This window comes from Tupaia chinensis, unplaced genomic scaffold (genome assembly GCF_000334495.1).
Source record: "Tupaia chinensis unplaced genomic scaffold, TupChi_1.0 Scaffold000602_1, whole genome shotgun sequence".
Taxonomy (NCBI): Eukaryota; Metazoa; Chordata; class Mammalia; order Scandentia; family Tupaiidae; genus Tupaia; species Tupaia belangeri.
The window spans coordinates 1,521,019-1,534,589 of NW_006160120.1; positions in this window are offsets into that span (position 1 = coordinate 1,521,019).

The window sequence follows — 13,571 nt, forward strand, 5'->3', positions numbered from 1 at the left end:
GCTGAACTCCATTTTTCTTTCTTTTTTTAAAAAAAAATTTATTTCTTTTTCAATTTGGCCTGAGAGAGATAGGGAGAAAGAGAGAGAAGGGGAGAGTAAGAAACCAACCCGCCCTGTTCGGGACTCAAATAGCGGTCGTCCATGGGGGAGCCTCATGCCTTAACTACCACGCCACCTGCCGGCCCCACACTGTTTCTTGAATGCGACATCTCTCTCTCTTTCTCTTGAGAATAAACCCACATGGATCTGAGTTCATGAGAGTTCCAAGTGCCCGGTTACTCTCTATTGTCATCTGTCAGCTTTTTACCCATTTACAAGTGGACACAGGTGAAGGGCGATGGAGCTTCTGCCCCATGGCGTGAGTGACAGTCAGGCCTGGTGGAAGTGAGGCGATGCAAGGTCACATGGAGCCAGACAGAAAGGATCCGCCCTGTGACAGAGACCCTGCTAACCACGTCAGCATGTCACCAATATTGTTTGGTGTCGTTTACGGACTGATACTGCTTTGTCTGGGTTCTCCACCTCTCCAGATGAATGAGCCCTCCAACAAGGGCAGGATTCTTGAGTTCTGTTCTTTCTCGTTTGCTCTTCCTTTCATTGAACCTTTCCGCGACATTCACCGTGTGTCTAGCCCTGTCTGCGGCTCGGAGGATGTGAGGATGAATCAAGCCAAGTATGAAAGCAGACACAGCTGGCTGAGAGAGTCTCTTCTTTCCTTCTCTCTTTAAAGCCTTCTTTTACGTATTTATTTATTTATGGAGGGAGAGAAGCAGCCTTGACGGTCCTCCTCTGCGACCCTCCCCCGGCCCTGCAGCCAGTCAAGGTCATGGGCGTACCTGGGCTGTGGAGGCAGACCTGGCCCCTGATCTGAGAGCCTTTGCACGTGGTATGGGTGTCACGCCGTGCTCTGCTACCTGTGCCACCCAGGCTCAGCGCCTTTATTCCGTAATAACAGAACCTAAAGAGTTTCAGCTCAGCACGTTAGTCCAGCTGATGACTGCATTTTGGAGTCTCAAAGTCGGCAGGAATGATGCTTCTCCTTCCAGGTCATGGCATTTTTTTTTCCTCTTTTTTTTTTATTTTTTTATTTTTAGAGGTTTTTGCTATAGGTCACATGCGCTCACCAGAAAGACAGAGACAGACAGAGAGACAGAAAGTGAGAAATCACCCCCCAGGGGGATGGCCACACTGCAATCCCTTCTCCTCCTGGGATCTTGGGCACACACATGTGCCCGGCGTGAGTTTAAGCCACTAGGTCCGGACTCGAAGCACAGTCGACTACATGGGAGTTCAGCGACATAGCCATTACACTAACTGCTGGTCCCTCCTCTTTCTTTTTATTAAATATTTATTTTTATTTGTTATTATTTTTTTAATTTGACAAGAGGAGAGAGACAGAGAGAGAAAGTAAGAGAGCAAGCCCCAGGTCCAAGACTTGAACCATGGTTAGCCATGCGGGAGTCCAGCATCTTAACCACTACACCACCTGCTGGCCCCAATGATATTTATTTTTTATTTTATTATTTTATTTTTTTTGGAGAGGTTTTCGCTATAGGGAGTGTGCGCTCGCCAGACAGACAGAGACAGACAGAGACAGAAAGCGAGAAATCACCCCCGAGAAGGGATGGTCACGCCGCAATCCCTTCTCCTCCATTCTCCTCTTGGGATCTTGGGCACGCACACACACACGCCCGGCGTGAGTTTTAAGCCACTGGGTCTGGGACGTGAACCGCGGTCAACTACATGGTAGTCCAGCGACATAGCCATTACGCTAACTGCTGGTTCCCGTATTTTTATTTTTTATTCTTGTTAGAGGTTTTTGCTAGAGCGTTTTTCGACAAACGTTGCTGTAACAATCAGACAGTCAAACTGAAAAAGGCGAACTGAACTCCTATGCCACATCAGACACCAAAAAAATACTTGCTGTGGATCTCAGGCCTAAACACAAAAGCTAAAATTCTAAGTGCCTAGGAAAAAACAGGGCTCACTTGGGGTGGGTGAAGATTACTTGGACAAGGCACTATAGCACTAAACACAAAAGGAACAACTTAGAAATTGGACTTTATCAAGATTAAAAGACCGGGGCCAGGCAGTGGTGTGGGCGTGACCCACATGGTAGGCACGGGGTACCCGGGTTTGTGTCCAGAGATGGCCCAGAGCACGCTGGGCACACATATGCCCATGATCTGGGGCTGGTGGAGGCTGGGGCTGGATTGCAACATCGAGACCCTGCTGAAGATGCGGTTTCTGTCTCGTCTCGCTCACTCATGGAAGAAATAAATAAATAAACTAAAACTAAATGGTAAAAAAAAAATGAGGCCAGCAGATGGCATGGAGGTTAAGGCAGCTGGATCCCACATGGGCAACTGTGGTTTGAGTCCCGGACCTGGTAGCTTGCTTTCTCACTTTCCCTCTCTTTCTGTATCTTTCTGGTCAAATTTTAAAAAATAATAATAAATAAAATAAATAATTATTGAAAGAGAGAGAGAGAGAGAAAGAAAAAGAGAGAAAGACAAACATGCCGGGCTTATGCATGCAAACCCAAATATCCCTAGAGGAGAGTGGAGGAGATGGGGGTGCTTTCTCCCTTTCCTTTTCTCTCTCTCTCCATCTCTCTTCAGCAAACTCACTTGCCCTATAACAAATTTCAAAATAAACAAATACAGCGGATCCGAGGACAGTGGTGTTACAACTAAGTGATCACAGCCAGTTAGATTCCTTTGTTCTTTCTCTATTCCTACTGCTTTTCTTGACTAGCCTAAATACACAAATGAATAGGGGCCAGCTGATGGCGTAGTGGTTACCTTGCTGGACTCCCATATGGCTGACCATGGTTCAAATCCTGGACCCAATGGCTTGAAAATTACACCAGGCCTGTGTGCATGTGTGCCTAAGATCCCAGGAGGAGAAGGGGAGTGATTTATTACTTTCCCTCTCACTATTTCTGTCTTTCTCACTCTGGCGAGTGCATGCTCCCTATGGCAAAAGCCACTAAAAAATAATAAGCAAATAAATAAATAAATAAAGGGGGCTGACAGGTGGTGCAGCGGTTATGGGTGCTGGACACTCACATACCCACCATGGTTTAAGTCTCGACCTGGTGGCTTGCTTTCTCACTTTCTCTCTCTCTCTCACTCTGTCCCTCTCTGGTCGAATTAAAATAAATAAGTAAATAAAGTTAAATAAAGTAATTCCTTTTAAAAATTAATAAATGGGGCCAACATGTGGCGTGGTGGTTAGCTGCTAGACTTCCCACATGGTCCACTGCAGTTCGAGTCCTAGACTTGGTGGCTTGCTTTCTCTCTCGTGCGCACGCTCTCTCCTTCTTTCTCTGCAAAACTCATGTGAAAAATAATAAATAAATAAATAAAACAATTACAAAATTAATAACTAAAGTTGGAGATGACTATACTTGTGTTTATATGCAAAATATATTAAACAAATATTTTTTGCACAAACAACATTGCAACAATGATAAGAAAAACAATAATCAAAGGACTCTTTCAGACATCCTATGTGAGTGAGGCTGCAGGAAACAGAAACTATCATACATTGCTACTGCCACTCCCATGGGAATATTTTTCTTTTAAAGAATTATTTTTAATTTAACTTTATTTACTTATTTTAATTTGACCAGAGAGGAACAGAGAGAGACAGGGAGGGAAAGTGAGAAAGCAAGCCGCCAGCTCTGGGACTTGAATCATAGTCAGCCAGGTGGGAGTCCAGTGCCCTTAGCCATCATGCCACCTGTTGGCCCCCTCCAGAGATATTTACCAACATACATCAAAACACACTGCAGGGGTCCATCAGATGGCATAATGGTTACGTTGCTGGACTCCCAAGTAGTTGACCACAGTTTGACTTGCGAATCTAGCAGCTTCAAACTTATACCAATGCACGTGCGTGCGTGCCCAAAATTCAGAGCGGAAAATGGAGGAGAAGGGATTGCCGTATAGCCTTTCAGCTTTTGTGTCTCTCTGTCTCTCTCCCTCTGTCTCTGTGGCAAGCACATGTGCCCTTTAGCAACAATCTCTCTCTTGAAAAAATGCACTGCTGGGCTGGCAGGTGGTGTGGTGGTTAAGGCACTGGACTCCCATGTGGCTGATTAAAGTTTGAATCCTGGATCTAGAGACTTGCTTTTTCACTTTCTCTTTCTCTTTCACTCTGTCTCTCTGGTGAGCACACACATCCTATAGCAAATTAAAATAATAATAATAATAAATAAAATTAAATAAGTCATACACACACACACACACACACACACACACACAGTCAGCTAGTCACGGTGGTGCATGCCTGTAGTCTCAGTAGCTTGGGAGGCTGAGCCAGGAGGATCACAAGTTCAAAGCTAGCCTGGGGAACATAGATATAGCAAGACCATCTGAAAAAAAGGATGGGGAGGGAGAAGAGGAGGAGAGTACTCTGGCATTTTCCCTTTGATTCGGGAATTCCATTTTCCAACATTTAGATTACAAATACACCGTCACACCTATAGAAGAAAGTGCGTGCCACGTTTTCATTGTAGCAGTGTTGGTAACTCCAAGAGTAGAAACAACCTAAGCTTCCATCTCTAGGAAGTAGCATAGACACCCTCGGAATATTACATAATGGCAAAGAAACAGGAAGTTGGCTTGCTGCTGCTCCAGAATGCTCACCAGAGGGTATTGTTAAATGAAGACAGGGTACAGGAATCATTTATAGCAGATGTCACCTTTACATAAGGGGCTAAGTATCCATTTGCTTGACACATAGGAGGTCTTGAGAAGGAACTGAGGAAGGTGTTTTTCGGTGCTGAAGGGGGGAGAAAGGTGCCGGGTGGACAGGAGTGAGTAGCTACTTTCTTTCTTTCTTTCTTTTTTTTTTTAGATTTGCTACAGGGCGCCTGTGCTCACAGGAGAGAGATACCTAGAGGGGAGGGGGGAGCAAGGAAGCACTCCCCAGGGTGGCGGCCATGCCACAGTCCCTTCTCTTTCATTGTCCCCTTGGGATTTGGGCACACACGCACACACGCCCCGAGTGTTGTTCAAGCTGCCATGTTCAGGATTCTAACAGCTGTTGGCCATGAGGACCCAGCACCTTAACCACCATCCCACATTCTGGCCCAACATTCTGTCGTTTTAAGTTGACAGTTACCGTTAACTTCTGGGGAGCCTGCTGGCCCGAAGGCAGACTCTTTATGATACTACTTGCACTCCTGCAACCAGTCATACGCGAAGCTCCAGACCCCCCAGGGTTACCCCAGGAAAAGCCAAAGAACTCTCTCTGATGCTCACGGTGGTCCACACCAGGCTGCTCTTCTTTTCTTTTCTTTTCCTTTCTTTTTTTTGGGAGAGGTTTATGCTATAGGGTGTGTGTGTGCTTGCCAGAAAGACAGAGAGAGACAGAGAGACAGAAAGCAAGAAATCACTCCCGGGGCGGGGGGATGACCACGCCACAATGCCTTCTCCTCCATTTTCCTCTCGGGATCTTGGGCACACACGCACATGCGCCGGATGTGAATTTAAGCCACCAGGTCTGAGACTCGAACCGTGATCTTCTACATGAGAGTTCAGCAACATAGCCATTATGTCGACTGCTGGTCCCAAGATTTCTCTTATTTTCAAGAGTCCTCCCTACCAAACATTCCTTCAGTTTCCTTGGACTTCTTTCTTTCTTTCTTTTTTTAAAGATTTACTTATTTTTAATTTTATTTATTATCATTATTCTTCAAGTTTGTCCAGAAAGAGACAGACAGAGAGAAAGGGAGCATGAGAAAGCAAGCTGCCAGGTTCAGGACTTGAACTGTGGTCGGGCATGTGGGAGTTCAGTGTCTCAGCCATCACGCCACCTGCCAGCCCCGGTTCCCTTGGATTCCTAGCTTATGTATTGAAGGTAGGGAAGAAGAGAGAATATGTTAGAGAACTGTGGGCAAGGAAAAGCTTTCCAATTAAACAAATGACTATATACGAACGAATAGATTGGAAGGAACTTTTCATCAAGTATAAAGAAACTTGGTTTCGAGGACCAGCAGTTGGCATAATGGCTATGTCACTGAACTCCCATGTATTTGACTGCAGTTCGAGTCCTGGACCCGGTGGCTTAAACTCATGCTGGGCGCGTGTGCGTGCGTGCCCAAGATCCCGAGAGGAGAATGGAGGAGAAGGGATTGCGGCGTGGCCATCCCTCCTGGGGGGTGATTTCTCGCTTCCTGTTTCTCTGTCTCTCTCTGTCTTTCTGGTGAGTGCATGCGCCCTATAGCAAGAACCTCTCAAAAAATAAAAAAAAGAAATAAAAAAGAAACTTGGTTTCTGATTCATATATTCATCAAAATATTATTATTTTCTTTCTTTCTTCCTTGTAAGAGAGAGACAGAAACAGAGAGAGAAAAAGAGGATGTGCAACCACCAGGGCCTCATTGCTGCAGTCCACCTCCAGCCTTAGGCCAGCCCCAGATCACTGGCAAGTGCTGCCCAGTGTACTAGGGAGGGAGTCACCAGCCTTGAACCGGGGACCTTCTCACGTGGGATGGCCTTGCAGAGCATCACACTTAACTTTTTTTTTTTGGAGAGGTTTTCGCCATAGGGCATGTGCGCTCACCAGACAGACAGAGAGAGACATAGAGACAGAAAGTGAGAAATCGCCCCCCAGGGCGGATGGTCATGCTGCAATCCCTTCTCCTCCATTCTCCTCTCGGCATCCGCACGCACACCCACCCGGTGTGAGTTTTAAGCCACCGGGTCCGGGACACAAACCACAGTTGACTACATGAGAGTCCAGTGACATAGCCATTACGCTAACTGCTGGTTCCCCATCACACTTAATTTCTGTGTCACCAGCGGGTCTCCTTTGTTTTTTGTTTTTAAAGGTTTACTTAGGGACCAGCAGTTAGTGTAATGGCTATGTCGCTGGACTCCCACGTAGTTGACCGCGGTTCATATCAGAGCAAGAAAGTGAGAGAGAGAGAGGAAAAGTGAGAAAGAAATTGCCAGGTCCAGGACTCGAACTGTGGTCAGTCATCTGGGAGTCTGGCTCCCTTAACAATCATGCCACTTGTTGGCTATTGTTATTATTTTTAAAAATAATTATTTTATTTGTTTTTATTCATCATTATTATTTTAAAAATTTGACCAGAGAGAGAAAAGGAAAGAAACAGGCCACCAGGTCCAGGACTCGAACCATAGTCAGCTATGTGGGAGTCCAGTGCCTTAACCACCACACCACCTGCTGGCCCCAATTATTATTATTTTTAATGTGCTATAGGATACAGGAACTCACCAGAGAGAGAAAGGGAAAGTGAAATAGCAAGCTGCCAGGTGCAAGGCTTGAACCGCTGTCAGCCATGTGTGAGTCCAGTGCCTTAACCACCATGCCACCTGCAGACCCCGCAACCTGGTCTTCTTTGAACAATTAATTACTGAGCACTTACAGATGCTGTTTTAGGCATAGGGAGCCAGTTAGTGGGCCTACAATAAGCAAATCATAAAATAGTATTAATGGCGTCAGGAAAAAACTGTTAAAGATTTATTTTGAAATAGGCAAGAACAAAACAAAACAAAACAAAACAAAAAGCTGGAAGTCACGTAAGGAACCCTTCCAGGTTATCATGCTATTAGATTCTGTGCCTTTTTTGACTTTGAGCTATTTTGTAACGACAATTTGTTCAAAACTGCTAATAATGCAAGCAGTTCTTGCTCACAGAGATGCAAATAAATTTTGCCCAGTGAAAATACAATTGATTTTTACCCTATGGAAGAGATGTGCCCTGTGGACATTGACCTGTTTTGCATTTATTAGCAATTTCATTCCAGCATTCCTGACTGCCTAAATATAAGTGTGTCTTTACATTCTCCCTTAAATCATTATTAACATCTTTTTGGTTCTCTTATTAATTCATGAGTTAAATAAAATATTTAGAATTTTTTAAAAAGAATTATTTATTTTAGGGGAGAGATTTTTGCTATAGAGTGCATGTGCTGGCCGGAGAGACGAAGACAGACAGAAAAGTGAGAAATCACCTTCCGGGGGCTAGTCATGTTGCTATCCTTTCTCCTCCATTTTCCTCTTGGGATTTTGAATGGGCATGCACGCACACGCGCCCAGTGTGAGTTTTAAGCTGCAGGGTCCAGGACTTGAACCACAGTCGACTACATGGGAGTCCAGCAATATAACAATGGTTACATTATGCCATTATGCCATCATGCTATCTACTGGTTCCTTTTTGTTTAAAGTTTATTTATAAGTTAAATAAAATCTGTGACAGGTGGTCTCTATAGTTAGATAAAAGTCATGGCTTTAGTCTTTGAATGTTATCTTTTAGCATGTTTTAATGTTAGTGGTGAGAGCTACGAAGAAAAATAAAACAGGCCAACTTGTGATTCCAAAGGCTGACTCTGGGCTTTGATCACTAAGCAAGAACAAAGTGACTATGGAGATAATCTCGGTTAACCGATCAGGTCTTAGAAACATTGCCATCAGAGCATTTTAGCTTAGCCACCATGCCACCAACTGGCCGGATGCCCTTTTCATGATGGGGCTTTTAAAATGTATATATACACTAGTATTTATTTCTTTCCATTGAAAAAAGAATAAACCCATTAAAAATAAGTCCTGGGGCCAAATGCTGGGCACAGTTTTAAAACTGTGGGACCAGCAAGTGGCATGGCGGTTGGGGCACTGGACTTGAACCATGGTTCAAGTCCTGGTGGCTTGCTTTCTCACTTTTCCTCTCTCTCGCTCACTGTGTCCCACTCTAATCAAATTTAAATAAATAAATAAAGTGAAATAAAATAACTCTTTAAAGAAAACAAAAACAAAAACTTAATATCTATTCATTATAAAAGCTCTCAGTAACTGATGGGTCCCGTCCATGGTTTGAGTCCTAGACCTGGCAACTTAAAACTCATGCCAGCTGTGTGTGTGTGTGTGCATGCCCACAATCCAGAGAGGAGAACAGAGGAGAAAGGATGACCATCCCCTGCTGGGAGGGCAATTTCTTAGTTTCTGTCTCTCAGTCCTTCTCTGTCTCTCTGGTGAGCACACATGCACTATAGCCCAAAAAAAAAAAAAAAAAAACCAGCAACTCTCTGGGGCCCACAGGTGGTGTAGTGGTTAAGGCACTGAACTTCCACATGGTGATAGCAGTTCAAGTCCCGGACCGGGCAGCCATATGCGTGTGTGCCCATGCCCCCTGGGGTGTGATTTCTCATTTTCTGTCTCTGTCTCTCTCATGTGTCTGGAGACAGCATGCTCCCTATAGCAAAAATTTCTAAAAAAAAAAAAAAAATAAAATCAACCCTCTCTGAGGCAAACCCACATGGGAGGGTAGCTGGTTCAAGTCCCAAAATTTCCCTGAGTGCACCCGGCACACGCTTGCATATATCTGGAGCTAGCTGAGGCTGAGGGTGGGTCTCAGGGTCAGGATCCTTTTGGGTACATGCTCGCTCGCTCTCTCTGTCTCTCTCACTCATGGAATAAATAAATAAATTAATAAAAATAAGTCCTGGACAGACACTGTGTCCTTGTCAGCCTGGAAGAAAGTGGCTTGGCTTCAAATTCTAGCTCTGCCACATCTTAGTCCTGCTCGAGGGACTTAGTTTCAGTAAAAGGAGACGATAAAATCCACTTCAAAGTGAAAGGAAAGAAAGGGTTAAGGAGGAGGTTAAAGGAGAGAATGAGGTGCACACACCTACGCATAGTAGGTGCTTCGTGGCTGTTGGTCCCGCCCAGTCTATTTCTGGCAGCCCGGTTGGGTTGGGCATGCTCTTCCTCTGTGACTTGGCTGACTTGAACTTGTGCCGCTTCCTTTCTCCTTAAATATCCTTTCCTCTGGACAGGATGTTCCTGAAGGAGGCAGAACATCTCAGCTAACTTTAGTTTGCTATTTTCAGCCTGAATTATTCCTGGACACATCAACTGTGGACAGAGAAACCTCCCCAGGTAGGACATTTGTTCGTCGGGTGATGCACCAGGATATTGTGCAGGACAGCGAAGTTTCATTTCACTGAGCCTCAAAACATGGTGTGTGCCTAATGCAGGTTCACAAAGGCCCTGAACTGCCAGACGTAGGGCATGATGGAGGTATTCCCTGCACTTTCTGATGCTCACAGGACCGCCACCCCAGAGTCGTCCCTCCAAGGGATTAAGAAGCCGGGCTCAGGGTACATGTCACTGACCCATTTCCTATGGTTGGGATGACCCTGGTGTCAGTGTCTGGCTTGTTTCCCAGGCTTGCACGCACCCTGTCCTGGGGTCAGCCCTCAGGCTAGGAGACACCCGTGTGTGAGTGGAGGGAGACCCTGTCTGCACCACTCGTCACAGGGGTTGCTGACCGCAGAGACGGGCCGAGGGGATTTGCTATGGAGCATGGCTAGGGTTTGAAGGTGGCCCCCAGAGTTCATGTGTTAGAAACTTAATCCTTGATACAACGATGTTAAGAGGTGGGACCTTTAAGAGGTGATTAGGTCATGAGAGGTCTGTCCCCATGAATGGCTGAACAGCATTATTGTGGGAGTGGGCTAGTTACCATGGGCTTGGGCTCCCAGTAAAAAGATGAGTTCAGCCCCTTCCCGTCTCTCCCTCTCCCCGCTGCTTTCAGTGTCTCACTCTCTGGCCCTTCCACTTTCTGCCATGGGATGAAATAGCAAGAAGACTCTTAACCAGATGTGGGCCTTTCTACCTGGGACTTCTTAGCCTCCAAAACTGCAAGAAATAAATCTTTGGAGGAACCAGCAGATGGCATACTGGTTAAGTCATTGCAGGGAATCATGCCAGGCATGTGTGCATGCCCAAAATTCTGAGAGGACAATGGAGGAGAGGGGATTGTGATATGGCCATCCACGCTGGGGGGTGCTTTCTCACTTTCTCTCTTTCTATCTCTGTCTCTCTCTCTGGTGAGTGCACACACCCTATGGCAAACAACAACAACAACAACTTTAAAATAAAAAAAAAAAAAAAGAAAGCAAAGAAATTATTGCTCCTTATAAATGACCTAGTCTCAGGGCTGGCAGGTGGCATGGTGGTTAAGGTGCTAGACTCCCACATGGTCGACCATGGTTTGAGTCTTGGACTTGACGACTTGCTTTCTCACTCTCTCTCTCTGGTCAAATTGAAGAATAATAATAAATGAATAAAATGAAATAATTTTTTGAGAGGTTTTTGGTATAGTGCACTCGCCAGAAAGACAGAGAGAGACAGAGAGACAGAAAGTGAGAAATCACCCCTTAAGAGGGATGGACACGCTGCAATCCCTTCTCCTCCATTTCCCTCTCGGGATCTTGAGAACACATGCACATGCGCCTGGCGTGAGTTTAAGGCACTAGGTTCAAGACTCGAACTGCAGTCGACTACATGGGGTGTGGTCATGCAGCAATCCTTTTTTTTCTTTTTTAAAAAGGAAAGTGCTCCTAATCTTTTTTTTTAAGAGTTTTTTTATTTCGCTTTATTTATTTATTTATTTAAATTTGATCAGAGAGGGACAGAGTGAGAGAGAAATAGAAGGTAAGAAAGCAAGCTGCCAGGCCCGGGACTCAAACCACAGTCGGCCATGTGGGAGTTCAGCACCCTTAACCACCATGCCACCTGCTCGCCCCACAGCAATTTTTTTTTCTATTTCTCTGTCCTGTTGGAATTTGGGGCATGCATGCATACAAGCCCAGCATGTTTTTGAGCTTCTGGGACTGGGATTCAAACCACAACTGGCCATGTGAAATCCAGCTCCTTAGGCTATGGGGCTGGTCCCAGATGTCTCTTTTTTTTCAGATTTTTAACTTTATTTATTATTATCATTATTATTTTTCCAGTTTGATCAGAGAGACACACAGAGAGAGAGAGAGAGGAAGTGAGAAAGCAAGCCACCAGGTCCAAGACCTGAACCGTGGTCGGCCATGTGGGAGTCCAGCACCTTTAACCACCATGCCACTTGCCGGCCCCTTTTGTTCAGATTTTTGTCATAGAGTGCATGTGCTTGCCAGAGAGAGACATAGAGAGAGGGGGAAAGTGAGAAAGCAAGCCACCAGGTCTAAGCCTTGAACTGCTGTCAGCCATGTGGGAGTCTAGCACCCCAACCACCACGCCACCTGCTGGCCCCTAGATGCCTCTTTCTAACACCAGAATTGACTCTCGTGGCCTGACCGGAGTTATATACCCAGCCTTCCCAAGCACACTGCTAGTTCATGTGCCTACCCATGAGCCCGGGGCTTGAACCAACTATACATTCCACGTGGAGAGTGGGGATGGGGTGGCTCCCCAAAGGAAAATCAGGGTGCTATTACCAGGCTAGGAGTGAATAGATGCTGGAGTGGCAAAATCCACAGGTGTCGCTCCATCACACTATACTAGGTCCACTTGGCTGCCTTCCTGTTGAAGAGGGAATGACCTCAACATGTTAGCGACAAACCTTTATTCTCCGCAAAGGTAGGCCGGGCACTTCTGCTGCAGGCTGAGGGGCATCAGACTGTGTCTGCTCCACAGGTTCCTCGTCCTCCTTGGACCAGTGGCTTCTTGGGGGTCCTTTTCAAGGTGCCCATGGCTGCTCCAGAGTCAAGTCAAGCTGTGTAAGCAGAGGGAAGGGCTCTGCCCCTATGATACATGCTGACATTTCATTGGCCAAAGCAAGTCACGTGGCCAAGTGGGAAGCCAATCCTGCCCACAGTGGGAGGCCCTGCAAAGCTGCTTAGCACTCACAGGGTGGAGAAACTGCTTTACCCATGGTTTGTGCTGTTCGGTAGGTCCCTTTGTTCACTTAATGGCTTGTGGATGCTCTTCCAGGTCAGCAGGTATAGACCTAACTGGTTCCTTTATTTATTTATTTTTAGAGAGAAACTTTTTTTGCTATAGGGGCACATGAGCTCCCCGGAAAAACTGAGACATAAAGTGAGAAATTACTCTGCAGGGGGAATGGCCATGCAGCAATCCCTTCTACTCCATTCTCCTCTCCGGATCTTAGGGGCACACACGCACGTGTACCTTGTGAGTTTTAAGCCACCGGGTTCAGGACTTGAACTGTGGTCGACTATGTGGGAGTCCAGCGATGTAACTATTACATCATTTGCTAATCCCATGGTTCTTTTTAATATTTGCCTAAAATTCAGTAGTATAAACATACTACAATTTCTCAACCATTTCACTAAGGAACTAATGATGGACGTTTATGTCATATCAGGTCCTTTGGTATGTTTGTTTGATTTAGATTTTCTGCTTTAAATTATTCTACAATAAATTAGAACATATTTATTTATTTATTTTGGAGAGGTTTTTTTTTTTTTTTGCTACAGGGCATGTGCGTTCGCCAGAAAGACAGAGAGAGACAGAGAGATAGAAAGCAAGAAATCACCCCCCAGGGGGGATGGCCACACTGCAATCCCTTCTCCTCTTGGGATCTTGGACATGCATGCACATGTGCCCAGTGTGAGTTTAAGCTACCAGGTCCAGGACTTGAACTGTGGTTGACTACATGGGAGTTCAGTGACATAGCCATTACTAGAGGGGCTGGTCCCAGAACATATTTATTTTTAAGTTTTATTTATTTATTTTAGGTTTTATATACTTTTTAGTTTCTTTTTTATTTTTTTGAGAGGTTTTCGCTAGAGGGCGCG